Source organism: Dermacentor albipictus, chromosome 3 (assembly GCF_038994185.2).
Source record: "Dermacentor albipictus isolate Rhodes 1998 colony chromosome 3, USDA_Dalb.pri_finalv2, whole genome shotgun sequence".
Classification (NCBI taxonomy): Eukaryota; Metazoa; Arthropoda; class Arachnida; order Ixodida; family Ixodidae; genus Dermacentor; species Dermacentor albipictus.
Window position 1 is genome coordinate 91,724,464 of NC_091823.1, and position 22,867 is coordinate 91,747,330.

The following is a 22,867-nucleotide window of genomic DNA, read 5'->3' on the forward strand; positions in this document are numbered from 1 at the left end:
TAAGTAAAAAGTTACAGCGCCTGTGAGTGAAACCTCTACGCGTGAGAATAAAAGAGGTCAGCAACAGTTCTTTAGAGAACTTTGCTTAGTGACGTGTACTTGTAAGATGAGTTATCTAAATATAGTACCACAAAGGATTGACGTTCAGTAGATGGTAGCGAGCATAATCTAGATTTCCCACACTTTTCTTTCTTTCAAGCAGTATATAGAATAAATTGCTGGCCACCAGCTGTTCTTGAAGGGTGATAAATGTTAATTTCTAATACGATGAACGCGCTGGTACAGCGTATTTTCAATAGTAACCCATAGGAACAAGTAAAATGTTACCTATTCTACAAAGTCACAAATCGAGTTAAAAAGAGAAAGGTCTCATTATGAAACATCTTAAGAAACAAGTAAGACCTGTAGTGCGGTACATAAACGAATTATTGACATATTTATCAGAGCGGTAGATGGCGCGTTCTTGGTCTTAGTTTTTTACACTTACTGAAAAAAAATGGTCGTAGTTGCTTCTGTCGATCTCTACGCGCTGCCATTGTCTTTTTGCACTGCGTAATCACTCGACAGAAGTTATATTTCAATTATACCTTTCCATGGTCTTTTTTACTTTGCTGTTCCATATGGAAGCCATTCTGAAGCAGAAAAGAAAAAAAAAACGTCAGTCATTGCTTCGAGTTGTTTTGCATGCTTTTTCAAGCCTGAAAAAAAAAATAAACATGCAGACTTCATGGACCCCTATGGCAGAGTCCCGGCATGCGGAATGCAAGTAAATAATATGTGTCTCAGTATGGCTTTTCGTTCCAGTAAGTAATGCTAACGACTCGTAGAAAAAGAAAGGAAAAAGAAAGTAGATGGCGAGATGGGAAAAGGATGCGATATCTAGGTGGTTTACGGCAGAAATCATACACGTGGAAAAATTAGTTTAAATAGCTCGGTCCCGCGCAGGGCTCGTCAAAATCGCGACAGCAAATGGCGGCCCTTACACAAGTGTATACCATAATATCGGCCGTATAAGTTGAGGTAAACTGTAATTTACTAATTAAAATAGCCAGCCTAGTTTAATGCACGGACCATGCAAATCTGTAAATATATCACTGGATGACCGCGAGCACTCGCTGTCACGAAGCTGGCATTATTAAAAACGCCGGCAGTGGGGGCGATGGTTTATACATCCGCATGATTCACCGTCACTCCGCAAATCAGATTATTCATCATCACCTGCCCATTTTTATGTCCACTACAATGCGGTCGCGGTCAGCGATATCTCCAATTGCCACTCTCTCCGACTACGTGATTTGCAGCACTGGGGGCGCGGAAAGACAGCCCGGGAACGAAGACAGCGCACGTGAAGCTAGCAGCAATCTCTGCCACCCTTTATCATTGCACCCACCAATGATTACCACTAATTAGATACGACCCGCGGGCCGCATAAGCGTCAGCCGCGCACAGGCACTCTGAGGTACGGCAGAGATAGAGGAGGTGACACGCGCTCTCCTTTCCGAGCACGTCTGATCACGTGGCCTTCCACTAACCCGAATGTGGAGCGCGTGGAGCTGCCGTCCTCTTCGGCTCACTTTTATGTGCTTTTTCTCGCATCCACGATGTATGGGCCGCTCAATCACACGGCTTTTGGACTTTATACGCAACATCACGGCGGCGTCGAGAAATAAGACGAGAAATAAAAAACATGCGTCGAGCTCGCTTCTGCGGACGTCGCAATGTGCACCGGCTGCAAACACAGCATGAGCACCGACGACAAAGGCAACAGTGGGCATGTCGCTTATCGATACTTCGCCAGGCACTGTCTGGCGCTGAGAAGGAAGCGTATTTTTTGACGTAGAAGGACCATGCATCCAAAACCTAAAAGTATGTAAGCGGAGAGATTGCACAGGCGTAGGCACCTGCCATCTGGGATTTCACGCTTGAACCCGGCGCAGATTACCTCCAAAATAAAGTGCGCCGCCCGCATATGCATTATTCCGCAGGCTCACGGGCAGCCAAGAGCAGTCGCCACAAACTAGGAGAAAACGCGCGCTGAATTGAGTGATTTGGCAAGACTGACTAATTTTGAAAATGGTGGGCCTTCATTCTAATGGAGGGGTACTCCTTCATGAACGTTGCGTGGCGATGTGGCTTGATAAAAAAAAGAAGTTGGGAGCGATCGCACAGCTCAAACACGTTGTGTAGCAGGGCACCCGTTTTACTGTGTGTTCCGTATACGGTAAGGCATACATGAGGCATTTAGTTGGCAAAATTTATTTTCCGCTAATACGAGGCGAGGAGGTAGTGGCGGAAACTTCAGGGAAGGGAGGCAAGCTTCAATCAAACCATCCGGATTAGGAACCAACGCAAAAAGTTATACAAAGAAACAAAAATGGAGTACATAAAAGCCCAAGCAGGGTGAGGCATTTTACAGCGAAGCTGTTTTTGGCTAGGTTCCAACGGATCTCGTCTCCATGGACAAAGACCAAAAGTTTTTAACACGCGGGGTGATACCAAAACAGTGAATTCCGGGCCGACCCGAAGCGGAGGTGAAGCTGGCGTTAAGCACTCACCGTATGGGGCCGATGCCGATAGTGCAATGCTGGGCCGACCCACGGTAGAGGTGAAGCAGGCGTTAAGCACTCCCCATAGGTGGGCCAATCTCGAAGATAGTACAATGCCGGGCTGAACCACGGCGGAGGTGAAGCAGGCGTTAAGCACTCCCCACACATGGGCCGATTCCCTACGCTAGGGCTTCTACACGTCTGTCATGTTCACATCATGTCTCATGGAATGAAAACAAACCAGAAAGTGCGGAATCTTATTACGTGTATTATTCTCTAAAGAAACCGTGTAGTTAGTCACTTGTTTTCCTGTTACAGGCTTGAAAAACGTTTATTGTTTATGAGGAAGCAGAGCACCGTAGCATGTGACCTCGAAAACTTGCTTTAATTGTTTAATTTAAAAGCTTACTGATATTTGGAATACACATATGAGCTACTAGCCAGCTTAAAATCAGAATGTAGAAAACCAGTCCAAAGAATAACAACTCATAAAGGCTAGTAAAGAGGAGGATATTGCAGTAAATCAGCTTAGACGTAGGGTAGATGCTGCTTCACGATTAAGGCCAGTGCAATTGGCAACCATCGTCTAACGCAATGAGTTAAACAAGTTTGTTAGTTCAAACTAACTTCGAAGACTAAACTGAGTTCCTAAGACTACATGTTTTAATAGTTCTCAGTAAATCAAGGCTGCATCTCCAAATATAAGATATGTTAGAGTAAAAGCTTCGCTTCCTTGCAAATTGCGCCTAAGCGAGTGTATGCGTAGTAATGCTACCTAAGTGGCTAGTACAGAAGTGAGCAGCGTCTTCATATGTTAATACCTTAGCAGTGTTAATACTGCTAAGATTTATACTGCTAAGGTTAACACGGCGACTGGGCACATTTGCAGACACGCACCACTGAAATAATAAAACAAGCTACATTTATTGGATATGGTTTACATGCCTGTTACGTTGGACGCTCTCCGAACGCTCATTTATTCTTATATATACGTCCAATAATATATAATATTTTTGATTGGCCTTATGCGTAGCGGCCATTGTCGCTAATGTGCATTTTCTCGTTTTAGGGTGAATTCTAGAATGGCCCACATTTGCTGCCTCCTAAAGTTTCTGCAACCTTCTTGCCTGGATCAACAAATGTTTGCAGGACCGGCAAGGAAACCCCTAGAATATTCTTTTGAATATGTAAATATAACTGAATTGCAGGTCTCCATTAATTTATCTCTATCTGCTTCTGCCGAACGTCGAAAGCCACAGGGAGTGTGCAGAAACAAATTGAACATTGGAATAAATACAGTAGTTCCAAATTCGGCAGTTCCATACAAACATTCCTTGCGCTGCCGGCTGTAGTTAATCCGAGCGAACCGGTTTCTATAAATTTGTTTGGCCAAAATGCTGTGCCAGGGAGCGCACGTGAAACTGGAGCCTGTCTCTAACAGAACGCTTGGTATATGGAGGGCCTCCTTGAAAAGCTAAATATTCTCTTTTGCAGTTATTGCTTCTTCCTCTGCCACACAAATAGTTTGGTATATCGGCTGACAGTTCCCACTACTAATTGATCATGACAACTAATGATCGGCACAGAGGTCTCAAAGAGCACTGCTGCATTTCGATCAACGCTTTCATGACTGTCTGCCCATGCCAAGCGAAAACGTTTAGCGTTAAGTTGTAATACCTGAACATCACCCTAATAGCAGTGCGTAAGAAATAAGTCCAGCTGTTAAGGCAACGCTGCCGTTCTCTCTCCCCTCCATTTTTTTTTTACATAAACGGTTGTCTGGCTGAGTGAACTGGGACCATTCCCTGACATAATGTAATGAAATCTGGACAAGTATCTGAGGCTGTATAATAAAACTTGGTGATTCAAGCTATTGATTCAAACTTTAGATATTCAAGCTATGAAACTGGGAATGCCTAGGAGTAAGTATCAACGAGGAATATCTCAGCAACTTTGGGTTTGCAGATGACCTTGTCCTGTTCAGCAACACTGGGGACGAGTTACAACAAATGATTGAGGAACTTAGCAGAGAAAGTGTAAAAGTGCAGTTGAAGATTAATATGCAGAAGACAAAGTTTATGATCAATAGACTGCCAAAGAAACAAGAGTTCAGGATCGCCAGTCAGCCTCTAGAGTCGGCCAATTAAGTACGTTTACCTAGGTCAGTTACTGACAGGGGACCCTGATCATGAGAAGGAAATATACAGAAGAATAAAATTTGGCTGGAGCCATACTGAGATCCTTACTGTAAGCTTACCATTATCACTAAAAAGAAAGGCGTACAACCAGTGCATTCTACCGGTACTTACATATAGGGCAGAAACTTGGAGACTGATCGAAGCTCGAAAACAAGTTAAGGACCGCACAAGGAGCGATGTAACGAAGAACGGTAGGCGTAACGTTAAGAGACAGGAAGAAAGTGGTGTGGATCAGAGAGGAAACGGGCATAGCTGATATTCTAATTGACATTAAGAGAAAGAAATGTAGATGGGCAGGTCATGTATTGCGTTGGTTAGATAAACGGGGGGCCATTAGGGTTACTGAATGGCTGCCAAGAGAAGGGAAACGCAGTAGAGTACAGCAATAAACTAGGTGTGGTGATGAAATTAAGAAATTCTCAGGCGCAATTTGGAATTGGTTGGCGCAGCACAGGGGAAATTGGAAATCAGAGTGAGAGGCTTTCATCACTCAGTGGACTTAAAATAGGTTGTTGATGATGATGATAGTGATGATGAAAAAGTGTTTTTTTCCGATCAAGATGAGATTAAAGGCTGCGTCGAATTGCAGTCGAATTGACATTTGTTCAGTACTATCATGTATCATTTATGCTCCTATTCTTTCGGTCACATCGTGAGTGCTGAGTGAAAAAAGCACACCACGGGCGCCCAACAGTGGCGTGTTCTGTCACGCACGCTCCTCAGTTTCTATGAAAGGAATGCATTTTACGGTGTTTACAGGATAAGTATGAGTCCAGCTCATCACTCTGCTTTTAGTTATAAGCGCCTCCAAAACACTTTTGGTGTTAGATAAACTAGACTAGGCGTAAAAAAAACGCTACGGTTGACAGCTGTCTCGTAGATTACACCACTGCAACCTAAACAGGACAGTGGTAAGTTAAAGGATGATTGAGACTTGATGTGATTAAGCGTAGTTAAACTGTGGTCTAAAATGAAAATTTTGGTCGATGTGTAATCACCGATTGCCTACAAACTGCTCTTCTACAACGGATTCAAATGCTTCTTTTTTCAAATAACTTTTAACATGAACCCGAATTTAATAATTTGTAACGTAATGCATACAAACGGCAGCATGTGTACTCTGGATCTCACGCGTTCCAGCCTTGTCTGACAATACGTCATTGGACCATTACTTTTCTTACGTATTCATATTGATCAGCTCGAAGCGACCAGTGGGTGTTACGGCACACCGCCCTTTATTTCCGCCGCTACATTTCCGAATTCCATTCTGGCAGCTCTTTACTCGGATGTGAATGTATTTCAGGCCGTTTGGAGTACGAATTAAAAATTAAGTCGACTGCAAAAATGGTCAGACGTCTGTTAAAGGCGGCAGGATTCAAGGGTACTAGGGTGTCTGCTGAATGTCTTTTCTTGGCACCAAACCGTGCTGATCGCCGAGTTATCGTTGTAGAACACGCCACAGGATCTTTGTGACTGTTCTTGCAGTTTCTTACGCCTCTCTGTGCAGCTGTATTTTCCGTCAGCTCCTGACCTCGGAATTTAGACCTCGCTTATCGATGCGAATACGTATTCTATTTTTTTGTCATTCTTGTATGTCTTCTTCTTATTTTGTTCGGCCCATTCTTATATCTCTTGTTATTATCGATTCACACAAAGCCCGCTTCAGCAAATATCCGGATACTTGCTCTCCCGCATATGCCGTCCTCTTTTTCACTACGTTCCGCTTAGACATGGATATTTTCTTCTCATATGTGTGCTCGTGATTGCCCTCCCTTCTGCGATATGCCAGTTTTTTTTTCTGCAGTTAACCTTCCCTCTATCCATTGCACCCTTTGCAGTTTCTGTCTGGTCAGTTATTGCCGCGTGGTGAAAAATGCACGCAAAACATTATTCCTTTATAAGTTTCCATATTTTCAACGAATGGTCGGTACCGGGAACGTCGTTCCTGAAGTCGAATAGTTTTCTTGCTCGCAATAGAGATGCGTTGGATAATACGAATGAAAATGGGAAGGGAAAGGTGGTAGGAAACGTGTAGGTGGAGAGATAAGGATTGAAAACTCGCAGGATTGAATCGATGGGCAAGAGTTCTTCAAGGAATATTTATTTTGCGTAAAACAAATGAGTGAAAAACATCGACGCTCGAGCAACCACATTTAGGCCTACAGAGAGAACAGTGCCCACCGAAGAGAAACAATATTTCGCTGCACAAGAGTAGGTTCAACAGGAGAACTGCTTACAACGCGGTGTTTTTCATTTTTAGCTCTCGCAGCACACTAAGCTTCGTATCCACAAAAAGCGAAGCGGCGATGATGTATTGTATAGACATTTGAGGTATTTGCTTTCGAGAAAGAAAAAAAAACAGAATGCCAGAAGAGTTACACCGTGGAAACACAGCGGTCACTTGAGGTTTCCCCTGGGCGCAAGTGAATCGTGCGTGCAAAACTTCGTGTTTCAAGTTTTCGGAAATACAATGGCTGTAGAATATATAATATTACTTTTATGTCGTCACTAGATACTCTTTGAAAGCATTACAATATCCTCATTCACTATCAGTGCTGGCACCAATGAAACCTTTGTTTTTATTACAAATACAGCGAGATAGTCAAAGAGAGTAAAGTGTACATAGTAAGTACTTCTGGAACCACATATTGAACATTGACAAGCAGAGCGTAAGAGGATAGCACAAGAGGGATGGACGAACAGCCCTTGATCTCCCGCCCTTTGTTCTTGGGCAGCCGCCGTAAATACAAGTACAAATCCCATACGAGCGCACGCAGGCTACGTTGTACACGAAGTGTATCATGTTTGTGAGAGAGAAATTTATTTACAGAAAGGCAGAGAGGTCGGCCTAAACTTTAGGCTATCACAAACAACATTCCGCTTGCCTTTCCAGTCTATGTTTTCATAGAGAAAAACATCCTTACGAGAGTAATTTATATAGCTAGGGCCTTCCAAGCCTGCCTTCTTCGCATAGGCTGCCGAAGGAAACGAGCAGCCTGCTGGCATTTTAAAATATGCTGCAACTAAAGGAATAAAGTGCAAGGAAACAAACATACAGAGAGGAAAACACAACAAGCAAAATAAATGAAGAGCAAAGATTGCAAAATGACGAAAAATGACAGAACCTTTCTAGCTCGACGAGTAAATATGTCCTGGATACGATACAGCTTCAAAGCGAGCAACCACTTGCTCTCGTCTTTGTTGATAGCTGCTTAAGGAGCATGACAGACAAATGCTGCCGATTGACTTGACCTATGCGTTCAAAATTTTTCTGCCGTTGGTATTTGAATTCAATGACAAGGACGCGTCTATTGATAGACCCATCTTTTCGTCATGTAGAGGCAAACTTGCCTCCGAATAACACTGTACCACATAAGAGTTACTGCGACCCTGGTGTTTGGATCATAACTTCACCACGCTTTCTCTCAATTATGTTCCTGCACATCTTGAAACTTCCTTCAATATAAAAAACATGTTCATTGGATACTTGACTGATATATCAATTTTTCGATTCCTTAATTCAGTGACTGATCACATTTCAAGAGCCAGAGCAAATGCTTAGCAATGACAGATGCCGTCGGCAGGTGTTATACGACACATGTTTTTTGATGTGATGCATTATACGGGGTGACCAATTCTTAGGTACAGAACATTTCTGAAAATCGCTTGTTGCAGGTAGCTTAATTCTAATCCTGCAGATGGAACCATGAATGAAATTTGGAGCAATGAAAAGTTGGCATCATATCCCATTCTACAGATTAGATCGCAGGCCACTTTATGCCGCAACACTACTGGCCTATTACACGACGCTTGATGGTGGCATGAGTCGTAGTCCATTAGAACCAATCTGACAGGTGTTGTTAAAAGTCGGTACTTACACCGAACAGTTCGTACATTTTTCTTTACACGATTGGCTACAACAGAATTTATGCGATGAATATTCGCTCCGTTTATCAGGTGTATTTCATTTCGTATCATCACGCTTGTTGGAGCAGTCCAGATGAATTTGATTTGAGTGGTCGTACGTGGTTTTATACACCCTTTCATTTTTTAATGTGTCATCGTATTGACGTCAAACTTCGTATCATAGGCCGGGTTGCCGTCAATCTGACGTATATGTTCGCTCACACATACAGTTTTCACCAGTTTTCACAGCAGCCACAACCATATTCATGACGACGAGCCTCAAATAATGTACATAACAAGAATGGAAGATGGAAGTGGTAAATATTTGGCTTGTTGGACGAAACGCAAGAAAAAAAGAGATATATATGTGTGTGTGTACACAAATGAATGAAAGAAAGGTCTTCAGAGATTATTTGCGGGGCACACGAAGTAGTCTTCTTCCACTGCGCTGTTTCATGTGCCCATAGACGCCACCAGTCTAACTATGCGTGGAGTCCTGAACTAGGCACAATGCGCCAAGTGCAAATGTTTCACGACAGCTCACTTCATAGAACGTGGTGATCCCAACCAAACATTGCCGCAGGAATTTGAGTTCGATGTCAAGTGGTGGTGAGGGGCAAACCATATTGCTACGGAACAGCCGCCACAGTGTGGCTGCACTGAGGAGAAAGAAGACGACGTGGCCCCGCTTGATACAGCGTCGATATCTTTGCCACCATTGGTCTACGTGTAAATGTATTGTAAATAGGCTTGTACATCAGCTACACGTAACATTATTTGGTTGAGGTGGACGTCCCCGTACCCGTCATGGAGCTTCGCAGCGGTCGCAACGGCGACACTCCAACTTCGGCTCCTGCTGGAGGCAATTCATCTACGCAACCACCTCCGCCTGCAGCCCCGACCTACGTCGCCGTTTCCCCCCTCGGGATCCTGGTGTTTTCAACGGAGTCGGCAGTTCTGATGTTGACGACTGGCTCCACTTATACGAGCATGTCAGCACCAGTCACAGGTGGGATCCGACTATTATGCTTGCGAACGTTCTTTTCTACATCGACGGAGCTCCCCTTGCGTGGTTCCAGACTCACGATGTGGAGATGTCGAGCTGGGATCTCTTCAAAGAGAAGCTCCGCGACCTTTTTGGCAATCCCTTCGGTCGTCGAGTCAATGCCAAGAAAGCCCTTCCCACACGTGTACAGTCGTCTGAGCGAGTCCTACGTGTCCTACATTCTCGACGTCTTGGCCCTCTGTGTCAAGGCTTACCCGACCATGTCTGATGAAGATAAGGTTAATCACGTCCTCAAAGGCATTGCTGACGACACCTTCGACTTACTGGTGTTTACGAACGTCACCAGCATCGATACGATCCTCAAGGAGTGCCACCGTCTTGAGCATGCTAAAAGCCGCCGGGTATCCCAGCATATCACGCGACTTCCAAACACAGCTGCTACGTCATCCTGTGGGGATCTCTTCCACCAGCCGTCGCGATGTGACAACTTGACCCGCATCATTCGTCGTGAAGTCGAAGCGCCACAACCGGCGGTCCCTTCATTCCCGTCACCTGATCATTCTCCGGTGACAATCTCCTTGATCCAGGCCGTCGTCCATCAAGAGTTGTCCAATGTCGGCCTGCAATCCATTCGCTCCTTAGGCTCGGAACCTCTTCCTCCACGCACGTCCCCACCGCGCCCTTCTTACTCCTCTCATGGACAGCGCAAACCCTCTGAATGGCGAACCATGGACGACAAGCCGATCTGTTTTAACTGCCGAAGCATAGGACATGTCGCTCGCCACTGCCGCAGCCGCTGGACTTCTCTGGTGGGCTACTCTCCTGATTACCACCCTCGCCCCTCTAGCGCGTCCTTTTCCTTCGCCCCTTCTATGCCCGCTCCATCATCTGACCCTACGACACCTTTGACACGACCCCGCTACTCCAGCTCGCCTTCTCCCTCCCGTCGTCAATCTCGTTCGCCCCCGTCACACCATGCTTCTTCTCCGACCTACTCGCCGCACCCCGACCGGAAAACTATACAGTGCAGCTTCTGGAAGTGAAGCTGCAATGACGAAATTGGCACGAAATCCTCTCTTCACTTTACCCACGAACAAGAATCTTTTGGACGTTCTCGTCGACAATGTTCCTGCGTGCGCGTTGATTGACACCAGGGCGCATGTGTTCATTATGAGTGCTGCTCTTCACCGTCGGCTCAAGAAAGTTCTGACGCCCGCCCGGACCGAGTTGTACAAGCCGCCGACGGAGGGACTGTCGCTATTGTTGGCATGTGCCCTGCCCTCCTCACCATCGCTGAGAGGCAAACCGTCGTTTTCTTCACCGTCATCGAGCATCGCCCTCACGAACTCATTCTCGGTCTGGATTTCCTTGCCGATCATTCTGCCCTCATTGACTGTTCGGCCGGCTCACTTCGCCTTGACTTGCTTCTTCTTGCCGACTATGTGGACCCGCTTCCAAGCTGTGTCAGCTGCATGGATTTTATTCGCCTACCGCCTCAATCTGCGACACACATTGACTTGTCCTCACCAGCTGTACCTGACGGTAATTACGTGGTCGCACCAATTCCGGCAGTTATACTTACACATTGTGTTACCGTGCCACACACTGTGCTGACAATTAGTGGTAACCGCACCTGCCTTCCCCTTGTCAATTTCGCGCTAACCGCGCAAGTTCTGCTACAGAGGATTTCATTGGCTATAACTAGCGCTTTGCAGGATGGTGTGATCGAGCCATTCACAGTGGAAGATTGTCACAGCTCAGCCCATACCGTGACGTCATCGCATGGTACTGACGTCGACATTGAGAAGATGGTTCCTCTGACCTTACACCTGTTCAAGCTGAAGCTCTTTGCCGCGTTCTTGAAGGCTATCTTGACATTTTTGACTTTGACAATCGACCCTTAGGTCAAAAGTCCGTCGTGACCCATCCACAAACACTGGCGATGCGAACCCTATTAACCGACGTCCATATCGTGCTTCTGCGTCCGAACGAGCTGTTATCGAACAGGAAGTCAAAAAGATGCTTGCAAAGGACATTATCGAGCCTTCTTGTAGTCCCTGGGCTTCTCCCGTCATACTTGTCAAAAAGAAGGATGGCAGATGGCATTTTTGTGTAGATTATCGCCACCTGAACAAAATCACACAAATATCGTGTACCCTCTCCCACGTATTGATGACGCTCTAGACTGCCTGTACGGTGCCACCTATTTTTCTTCTATCGACTTACGGGCCGGCTACTGGCAGACATCCGTCGACGACATGGACCAAGAGAAGACTGCATTTATTACCCCTGATGGCCTTTATCAGTTCAAGGTGATGCCTTTCGGTCTCTGTTCCGTGCCTGGCACCTTCGAACGAATGATGGACTCTGCTTCAGGGGTTGAAGTGGTCCACCTGTTTGTGCTATCTGGACGACGTCATCGTTTATTCGCCACATTTGACACGCATCTAGACCGTCTTGCAGCGATTCTTGACGTGTTCCGCCGCGCAGGTCTCCAGTTGAACTCGTCAAAATGTCACTTCGCTCACCGCCAAATCACCGTCCTTGGACACCTCGTGGACGCCAGAGGCGTGCGACCTGATCTGGACAAAATTCGCGCCGTTACGAACTTTCCTGTTTCGAAGTCCACCAAGGACGTTCGTAGTTTCCTAGGTATGTGCTCTTACTTCCGGCGCTTTGTGAAGGATTTTGTGACCATCGCACGTCCCCTTAGCGACCTCTTGAAGAAAGACGCCCCATTTTCTTGGGGACCTGCCATGCCGCGTCTTTTTCGCAGCTCACTACTCTCCTTACCACGCCTCCAATTCTAGCCCACTCTGACCCGTCTGCCTCAACGGAAGCTTGAACTGATGCCAGTGGTCACGGCATAGGAGCAGTGTTAGCACAACGCCAGCGTGGACATGATCGTGTTATAGCCTATGCCAGCCGACTTCTATCACCCGCCGAGCGCAATTATTCAATGACAGAGCGCGAGTGCCTCGCTCTTGTGTGGGCTATTGCGAAGTTTCGTCCATACTTGTACGGACGCCCCTTCTGTGCCATCACTGATCACCACGCGCTCTGCTGGCTATCCTCGCTTAAGGACCCCATGGGACGACTCGCTCGCTGGGCGTTACGCCTGCAAGAATATACCTTCTCAGTAGTATATAAGACGGGACGCTTGCACCAGGATGCCGATTGTTTCTCCCGCTACCCCGTCGACGCACCGGCTGATGCGGACGCCATCACTTGCGTTTTCTCTATGTCCCAGTTGCTTGAAATCGGCAACGAGCAACGCCGCGATTCTTCATTACGAGCTCTCATCGACCATCTGGAGTCAACGCCTAGCGAGGCCTCTCTCCGTATGTTTCCCCTTAGGGAGGGGACATTATACCGCCGCAATCCCGATCCACATGGTCTTGACCTTCTGCTCGTAATTCTATCGCACCTGCGTTCGACTGTCCTCCAACAACTTCACGACGCTCCTTTGGCTGGACACTTGGGCGTCTCGCGCACATACGACCGTGTACGCTGTCGATTCTTATGGCCGGGTCTCGCCCGCTCCATGCGGCGCTACGTTGCCGCTTGTGAGCCCTGTCAGCGCCGGAAGAAGCCCTCCACGCCTCCAGCTGGATGTCTAGAGCCGATCGACATCCCACCGGAAGTGCCTCAAATAGATCTTCCTTTTTTTCTATAATTTGAAAGAAGGAAGAATCGGGCGGAAGTGTGATAATAGAGAAGGAGAAAGAAGGTGATACCTTCGGCGAACAAGCTGATATTCGCTACGATTATCGAGAGTACGGGGAACATCGAAAAATCAAAGTAAAGAAAGACAAGAGAGCGCAAGGAAGATTTGGCAGTATTACGGTGTTATTATACCGTATTTCACGCTGTGTGGGTTATGCTATGTTCCGCGTTATGTTATGCCAAATGTGCGTGCAGCATTTTCAAGACAGAGGCCACGGAAGTGAAAAGGGAGGAAGGCAAAAGAGAATAATGTATTAGGAAATGCGAAAAGGCTACTTTAATGTAGAGTATTATAAGAATATGCGCACAAAGCTTCTGCTTAGTGGATTACTGAAGCATTATTCTAGGTGGCTTTCTATTCCTGTCAACACTGCTTCAGTATTTGTAATTTTATGTCTGTAAACTACTCCTTTTAACGGCTTCTATTCAACTTTTTTCCTAATCCCTCTTATGTGAAATGTGGGAATGGCTAATTCATAGGGAAATTCGTAAAGTAATAAAGTAACGTGTGAAAATATATCTTTCTACTAGGTGTTGAGTGCAACTTACCAATTGTGCCGCATTTTCTAATGTTCAAAGAATTAATCTAGAGGTACGGAACTACTTTCATCAGCGCTGTGACTGATCAGACCGAAACTCATTATCCCTGTCACAATGCGTCCAATGCGGCCTTCACGTCAATGAGGCATTGTTTGAAATGCTTGTTACCGCGCAGCGATATTTGCCTCATCTTTATGCAGACGCTAAAATCCTCAAAACATACGACCACCCGAATTCACAAAATGTACAAAACACTGATTCATTCGCCCAACGGATATTCCAACATCCTAATGGGCAGGGAATCAACCACTTCATGAAGTGGTGCGAAAAAAATATTCTCGTCAATTGAATTGGGGTCACATAATTATGGCATTCTTCGCCAGCAGACTAAATCAGAGATTTTCTTCGTGTGGAAATCTACTTTAGCGAGCCTTTCACTTGTTGTCTCCCTCTGCCATAGTTAAACACCACTTCAGTCCTTAAAGAAGCCGCAAACAGAATCAGTTCATCCTGTGTCAATAAGGACATAGCGCAACATACGTGCATAAACGCGTGCTGCGGTACCGCTGACAAGATAAGGCTGAGAGAAACCTGTCCTCGTTTGTGAACACAGGTCGTCAACATGTACAGTGTTTCAAATGCGCAGGTCAAGAATATAAAGAATGCAACCCGAGGTCAAATATATTTGCGTATGTTACGCCGTGCTTGCCTTAACTAAAAGGAACAAATGAACAAATGAACGAGCCTCCTTAACCTATCTTCTGGCTTATAACTGCTGTTCCCTGTGGAACAAAGTGGTTGCAAAGTCCAATGACACGAATGACGGCGATGCCACGGTGGTGCCAAAACTTCAATAAAAGCTTCGGACATCATGTTGCAAGCTTCTTTAGGTATTGTCTAGGATGATTAAAACGCTTGTGCAGGTTGGGCAACAGAGATATATGGAATCAGTTACTTCTAAAGTTTCCCTCTTGAAATATTTCCGTCGTCACTATACTTCGTAAATCAATTTATTGATCAATGTGAAACGCTGATATTGATTTAAGCCTGCTATAGCGAGCGCCTATAGTGCCGAAGACCTCCTCTGTTATTGAATTCTTGGAAGAGGAGTGGAACTGACGAACCTGACTCGCGTAATCAGTGATTGGACAGTTGCAATGCTTCAAAATCGATTCGCTGTTGTGGAGGTGCCGACGAGAGTGGCCGATGCACAGCTTTCGCCTTACTCGGTCGATATTTGTGTCAATTATGTCTCGAAACTCTGCCAATAAAATTTTTGTATATTGTTGCTGTGCGAAAGTATGAAGCCAGCAAGAATGAACGTCTATAGCTTAAACACATGTATATTACGCTTGAAAAAAAAAACTTGTTGCGTCACATTCAGTCGCGCCGTAGTGATGGGCGCTGAGTTATAAGCAAAAAAGGACAGATCTTCAATTTGCCGACGTGAAACAAACCACCGTTCGGTCTTCTAACTTTCTTATCGGTCTAAACATTTGCATACGTGATGGTAACTCTTCTGCATAACAATCAGATGGTGCACATTTGACGTCAATTATTTATAAGTGTTTATTGTTTCTGCTATAAGAAGACAGCATTACTGCCTTTATTGACTCGCTTTTTCATTGTTTTTCATTTTCTGCCTTTCTGAAACTTGGCTTGGCTCTTCTTATGGCAATCTATATAGTTTCCGGTCATACCAGTCCGAACACTGTCACCACAGTTCTGATCGGTGTGGTGGTTCGAATTTTTTTCATATAATCAAAAATCAAGTATATATACGAACGTAGGCAGGACCCATGTTTAAGTGTATCCAATTGTGCATCAGTGTGGACCGGAACTAATCTGCCACCTTAATATAATCACAATCGCCTGATCATTGGTTTCATTTATCGCCCCCCATCTTCATCTATTCCTGTAAACGGTCGTGTCTCGTGCATTGGGGGCACTTTATAGATCCCCTGGTGGTCAAGAATTAATATAAGCTGGAGTCCCCGACTACGGCGCGCCCCTTAATCAAATAGTGGTTTTGGAACGTAAAACCCAAGAATTCAATTCTTTATTTATTGTTCATTTCTTACAGAATGTTTCCACAATTCTTGATAAAATTATGTTGAAAATAACCAAATTTGAAGAGTTTGTGATATCTACAATAATTGAATGGATGCTGACATTTAGCAACCTTAATCAGAAATTATTTCTGAAGCGTATAAACACCTACCTATCAAGTGTAAATAATTGAAATATTGCCCATTCGGTTTCCGTCCTGGCAGTCAGACCACCTTAGCTCTTATAGCAATAATCAATTACATAGGGTATTATGTTGATAGCGGCAAATTCGGTGACTGAGCAATATTTCTGAAATTTTGCTAAAGCTTTTGACGCTGTCAATCATACCATTCCGTTTACCAGGCTAAAATATTTACGCATAGCAGGTGTAGCTTAATTACTTTTTAGTTACTTGACCGTGAGCAAACAGTCTGTGTAGAGACGCTTATTCCGAGTTCGAAGTTGTTCAGCAAGGGGTACACAGAGCTCAATACTTGGACCATTGTTGTTTTGAATTTGCTTTAACGACTCAGATCATTGTCTCAATCTTTTTAATATAGTTATACATTCTGATGATACCACTACGTTCATGTCGGAAAACTTCTTAATCACCCAACTCCTTAAACTGATCACGGAAATAGCAAAAGTTGTAGAATGGTGTCCGTTGAAGCGTTTTATGTTAAATCCTGTCAAAACTCAGGTAACGTTTTAAAAACAACTCAAATGTTGTTGCTGTGTATAACCCAAGTAATCCCCAACAGTCAAGTTATTCTTCCAGTGTACTGTTTGTCATCCCTTGGCTTAAAATGGGTAGTAACTTGAAGTTTATTAGTCATATGACTTTTGAAAAACGAAAACAGCTTTAGGCATAAGAGCTCCAGTATGGAAATACGACGTCCTCATTTTCAGTATAAAAATGAGGAATAATTTACCACATTCACGTAAAGTGTCATTATCTTTTGATTTATGAAAACATGAATTGAAATGTTTTAATTCGGCCAAATGGCTTCAGACCCCATAGTGTGCTCTGCTGTATAGTTAAGCGTTTCGATATACTTAACTTCTTTGCTTATTCTCACTTACAAAGGTATTGCATTTCGCTCGTTCATTACTTTACCTTATATATTAAAAAAAATTCTGCGTTAAACCTACGTCTTTCGCAACAATGCTTTTTTAACCGAAGGTTCCGTTGCAGTTGTCGAAGTTTGGACCCTCATCTGCATACTATCTGTACCTACTAATTGTTTGCGGAATGGATAATACACTGATACTGAAGCTTTCTTTTCGCAAGACCTTAGTAAACGAATGATGCCGGCCTGGCCAGCTTACAAATATTCTGGAAAGCCAAAGGGCAACAGGCATTGGCGGTCACGTCCAAACAGTTTTGTACACATCAGAAATCATTAACATGAAAGATATTGACTGGGCTCATAAAGAGTGAAAGCGTATTTATTTTGTAGTTGCAGTGTCTTGACTATTACTACTGCTATGGCCCGAATGTAGCATCGTTGAAAGTCTAGCATGAAAGTCTGCATTGTTATGAAAGAGAGGCGAACAACAGAAGTGAAGGGTAAGTGGTGAAACCTAGTGCCGGTACTGTGAAGACGGCAATAACATAAAACGGACGACATCGCAATTCACTCGAAAGAAGTAGCCAAATGATGAAACAAATAATGTCGGCATCCTTGCCACCAAAGTGGCAATACCGTCGCCCATCCCACCACTTCTATTACTTCGAATGCTATTATTTTTCTTTGCGGTAGCATTTCTTTACGGACTTGTCCTCGTTTCTTTCTCGCTTTTCGTTTTTATGTATTGCGCTCTCTTTCAGTTTCCCCGCCCCTGACGTATCACAATAGAGTGACGTCTGCTCTTAAGCCTGAGCGCCCTTTAGCTCACTTTTTAAATGCGCATTCTTTCCCTCAGTATCGTCTTTTAGCAGGGTTAGTACGCATAAATGAAAGCGTTCCGATGATATTACATTCTTTTGAGCTCGTAAATTGAGCATGTCTGCCCTTAGAATGTTCGTTTTGATGCGAGAGAAAGTATATTAACTTTGTGTAAAACTAAATGGCGTCTTTATCGCTATACAATTTGTTGCACACCAAAAGCCGAAAGAATTGCTTCCACGGAGTGAAAGAGAGCCATCCTATGCTCTGTACAACCATGTCTCCCATTAAAACTGCTTTAACGTCTCGAAACACTCACCCTCTTATTCCGCTATCCGCGTGAACGCAACTATTGTGAAACGCTAGGAGTCCGCGCCCAAAAAGTTAAAAGTAGGCTTCAATGTTTATTTGTACATACAAGAAAGGTACAAAAATAAGTTTCTATCTTGTGCGACCATCTTGTGACATGTCCAAGTGTCAAATAGATGGAAATAACTCAAGTGCTCTGATGATACAAATCTCAATATCAACATATTAAATTCTTGCAGTGTGAGCTATTATGAAAGCAAACTTTATCTGTTACAATTGAAAGTCAAGACATTACGTGACACAAAACACAGCTGCGCAACTTTATTGTAGCATATCTGTTTTTTTTTCTCCATGAACGTACTTGCGAAGTAATTATATGAGTGAAAAATCACGTCGAGCACTTAGGGGCGGAAGTGAAATATCAAGTTTTATCTGCGAGATGCTTGAATTATAGGTATAGTTACGTGTGATAAGCCTAACGTGTGATAACCCTAACGGCCTCATTTTTAACTGATTCTAATAAGCTGATTGGGTTGTTATGATGGGGTGACCAGAGTGGAGAGAGAAATTTGAGCTGGGGGCGAGCAAACGTCTGAAAGCTAGCTTCAGGATGTTGGAGGGCGAATAACGTAGGTTTCGGCGTGAGGACTCTAGTGATTATGAAACATTAGCACATATAGTAGTAACAAATGAGTTCAGGAAAGGCTCGTCGCAATGCCTAAGTACTTGTATGAAGTAGCTGAAAAAATTAGTTTATTATTTATGCGATATGCGAACTTATTATTGAGTGTTTACGAGTCAAAACATTACATTGCATTTAGATGAATTTAGAGCGAATAACGAAGTGTTACACCAATCCAAAATAAGTTGAAGGTCGTTTTGAAAAAGGAGATGGTCATCGGGGCTGGATATAGGCAGATAAATTATGCAGTCGTGTGCGTACAATCGCACTCAGGATGCTATGTTATAGGGAAGGTCGTTAATTTATGTTGATATAATAGCGGCCCCAGAATGCTACCTTGCGGCGAGCTGGAAGTGACAAAGGCAAAGGTTGAAGGAAAAATGTTGACGATTGTAAGCTGTCGCAGATTAGAAAGAAAGTTCCGGAGCCATGTTAGTGTCAGCGAATCTAACCTTAGTGTGTGTAACTGAAATAGGGCGACAATACACTGCACAATCTAACGCCCTGGAAAAGTAGAGGAAGATGCTAATAATCTGTAGATTATGATTCATCTCTAAATGCAGGCCAGTTATGAATTTGAAAGCTGTGTCTCACATGACAAACCTTTCCTGAAACCGTGCTGATTAGCCAAAAAAAGTTGTTTGATTCTAGATGGTTGTATAAGTCGGAGGCAATTATATGCTCGAGCATTTTACAACAAATATGTGTTAGTGAGATTGGCCGGTAGTAATCTGGTAAGCATCTGTCTCCGTTTTTGAATATGGGAACTGCTTTTGCAGTCTTCGAATCAAACAGGAGTGCTCCTGAAGTTAGTGACTGTCTGAAGTTGTGATATATTTTGCTAGAAGTCATGACGGTGTTCTTTGGTGTTTTGGAATTAATATCATCAATGCCACAAGAATTAAATAACTTAAGATTGTTTCCAAGGACACAATGATGTCAATAGTATTGTCGATGGGCGTCATGCACTGATAGTCCTAGTCAGGAACATAGGGTAGGTTGGAGTGATCTTCGGTACTAAATATAAATGAAAAATATGTGTCGAAGCTTGAAGGACACGTGTTGTTTGGAAGGTGCATGTGGTCGCTCTCATGTAAAGAAAGGTGATTAGTGTCGCGGTTCCGACAGATGATTTGCCAAAACATTTTAAGATTGAACTTGAGAAGGGCGTCTGAAAAATTTTTGTTTAGCAGCGCATAAAGCGAAGTTGTAATTTTTTAAACATTAATTGTATTTTTGCCAAGCCCATAGGGCGTCCACTTGATTAGCACTTCTGTATATGCGTTTCTTTCTGTCTCGAAGTCGCCGAAGGAAATTGGTGAATCAAGGTTTCAGTTTGTCATTGGATTTTTTTATTACTAAGATGTGCTGGTTTACTACTGAACGTAATTTGGCTCAAAAGAGTACTCAGTTTTCCTCGACCGTTCAATTGTAAAAGGAAGGAAGGAACGCATTGTTTAAAAAAAATTCTAGGGTCAGCATTGTTGGCAGTATAGTCAACCTTGTTATCGTTTCAAATTGTTTTACTTTACTTTGCCGTACATGATAGCGGAATATTAAGGGTTAATTGAAGTTGTTTATGGTCGCTAAACAATCCAAGTATGTTGTATGCTGAACTGTTTCCGGGTTGGCTGCCAGTACTAAATCCAAGATGCTGGAACCGGAAGTGGTTTGGTTGACAATCCGGGTGAACTTTAAGTCCAGGGTTAAATTACTGAATTCTAATGACATTCGACACATAGAAGTTAGCCTCTCCCAGTCGATGTGCAGAAAATAAAAATCCTCTAAAGGATAAAATATGCCCGCTGGACAGGCCTTAATTGCGTTAGCAGTAGTGTTGCGAAGGTCAGTGATAAATGTTTGGTTTGAATCAGGAGGACGGTAACAAGCACCTATGAGTACTTTCGTAGAACGGATTAGACAGGTGGCTCAAACGATCTTGAGATTTGAGTCTGAGTCAACGTAATGCGATGTAATGATTTTTTAAATTGCAAGGATAACGACACAATCTGGCATGTAACAGTGGTCAGGCAGGTATATATTGTAAAGCTAGCGAGTGAAAAATATTCATTATAGGAAATATCTGGATGCAGTCAAGCTTCGGTGAGAATGACTATGAAAGAATCGGCATCTTCTAGTACGGAAGAAACTGTTTCATGCTTTGATTTTAGTCTTGGATGTTAGTAAATGAGAATGATATTGGTGTTTTAATGGGAAAATATCGTAATTCTTTACGGTCACATGTGTACGTGCGCGTCTTATGCTATCTATTGCACCACACAACAGTTTGAGTGCCATTGTCATACACATATGTCGTTATACCCACGTGTAGCCCATCAGCAGATAACCTATAGGGTTTGTTTTTGTCTTAGCAAAGTCTATCAGTTTTCTGCTGGCTTGGCTGGAGGTTAAAGAGAAGTCTTCCATAAGGAAAATGATGAGCCCTTCTGTTTACGTGCAGCTGCAAGAACCTGTTCTTTGTCTTTAAACAATTTGAGCTATGCTATGTGAGCCGGTGCTTGTCGGCATGAAGATTTTACGAAAAATTCTGGCAACTGCCGCAGATTCTTAAAAGCAGAGGTGCAGCCAGCACTTTCCCTTACTTCATCGTTAAAAGCGTGTTGAACTAGGCGGAGAATAGTGGTACTGCAGCTGCTCTTGCTCTGTGATAATCAATTCTGGCGTGATTGAAAAATAAAAGCTTGTTGTTTCGGGCTTGAATATTACCATTGGCTTAGTCGTCATATCGCGATCTCCGGTAACAAGTTGTGAAGACGTTCAATTTTGATCCTAAAACGAGTGACACCGACAGACAGATGGCAAAATTGGCCGTTTCAAAACCGCTGACAGCGAAAAGAAAACTCTTCCTCTACTCCGCCACATTCTTTTTAATCAATTCCCTTAGTAAGATGGCTGCGGCCGGTTTCAATTTGAGGGCACCATCTCTACTCCAGATTTTATTTGCCTAGTCGACGTACACGTTCAAACTGTGCACCAGTTGTATTTATTTCCAGCTTTTCTGTCCAAAACATCATTATTGTCAACTCCGATGCTGCCCAATCTTCTGCATGTGTCATCTTGAATACCAAAGAAAAGAAAGTTAGATGGTCGCAGCCTGTTCTCCGCCTCATCGCACCTAGAAGTGATTGTGACAAGCTGATAAGAAACACCGTGCAGAACATCGGCTTCCGTCGCTGAATCGGCCGAGCGCTCCGACGGCGCGTTTACTTCTATTGGCGTCACCCTTGCAGCAGAGCATTGCCTTGCTCAAGCTTGGTTACTTTTACTAGCCGCTCCCTTTTTAGTGCTTTTGAGTTCAGCGAAACTGCTGCATGCCCTTTTTCTAATTTAGAAATTCATTCTGCGACACCAGCAAAAGCATCGGCCTCAGTATTGGTCATCGGACCAGGCTCGGGCTCAACATCACCAGAAAGCTTGAGCACCTGTTCCAGCAATACACAACATAAACCAGATGAAGTAGCCAGTACTCGTTTAAGTGCAGCTAGCAGCTCTGCAGGGCACCACACCTTTAACAAGCAATCGCTGGTATTGACATATGAAGCACCAGAGAGGTAACTAACCTGCAAAAGCAGCTTGCGTGGATTCCTCATCTTAGATGCGGTGCCGTGCACAAAGCCGCCGATGTCTGGGTGGCTTTTCTATCCGCCGCCTGTGGTGCAGGAGGTAGCAATACCTTGTTGCCAGGCGCGGTAGCTGGATTCATCCAGAGTCAGTGCTGGTGGCGTGGGATCTGGCCAAGGCAGAAACATACATCCAGGATTTTTATCAACATTTTTTCTTCTCTTGTTCACCCGTGAAATCAGTCGAGTTCAAGGAGTATCATTACCGAATTACTTTTTCAGGGGCGTGCAGTATTTGGAAGTCTGCTAGCCTTGCGGAAGAAAACCTTATGCGGTGCCATCCACTGGCGAAAACGTAATCGGAAATGCCGAGCACAGTAATTGTGCCGTAATGGTAGGAAAGTAATAATGCGAGTAAATGTAGAAGGTATACAA

The 22,867-nt window shown here is 44.0% G+C and overlaps 1 protein-coding gene across 1 annotated transcript in view; it reads right to left on the reverse strand.

The window, feature by feature from the left end:
- The window catches only part of LOC135902940 (uncharacterized), a 187,367-nt gene extending 164,769 nt beyond the window's left edge, over window positions 1-22,598 (reverse strand). Inside the window, exon 1 of the mRNA XM_070535798.1 lies at window positions 22,433-22,598. The gene's annotated coding sequence lies outside the window, so the exon portion shown is untranslated. The remainder of the gene's footprint in view (window positions 1-22,432) is intronic.
- Window positions 22,599-22,867: the final 269 nt, after the last annotated feature.